We start from the raw sequence: 433 nt of genomic DNA, 5'->3' as shown, positions 1-433 counted from the left end.
CTAAATTTATTAAATACTCCATGCATTATATTTATAGTTATAAAAATTAGATCAGATCAACTGATTTGATCAGAAAATCAATAAACTGAATTTTAAATTAGTTTGGTCTAATATTTTGAGTAATTATAAAAAAATAGTCAAAATAAAACTGAATGGATCAATACTGATGCAAATCGGAATTGAGCCGCTAGTCAATCGGTGATCAATTCGCGCGCTGATAACGTCATACTGATATCGAGGCTCGAGCTGTTAAATTTAACAAAAATAAACTCTAGTTTGGTTTAAACTTAGGACCTCTAGCACATGCAATAACTTGGTAATCACTAGGTCAAGTTATTTTTCCTTACATTTAACTTTTTTTTAATATATAATATATATAAATTTAATTATATTTTTAAAATTATATTTATTAGTTATAATTTAAATAATTTAA

Source organism: Arachis ipaensis, chromosome B08 (genome assembly GCF_000816755.2).
Source record: "Arachis ipaensis cultivar K30076 chromosome B08, Araip1.1, whole genome shotgun sequence".
In the NCBI taxonomy this organism is placed as follows: Eukaryota; Viridiplantae; Streptophyta; class Magnoliopsida; order Fabales; family Fabaceae; genus Arachis; species Arachis ipaensis.
The sequence above is the reverse complement of the archived record's forward strand: the minus strand, read 5'-3'. Positions refer to the sequence as shown.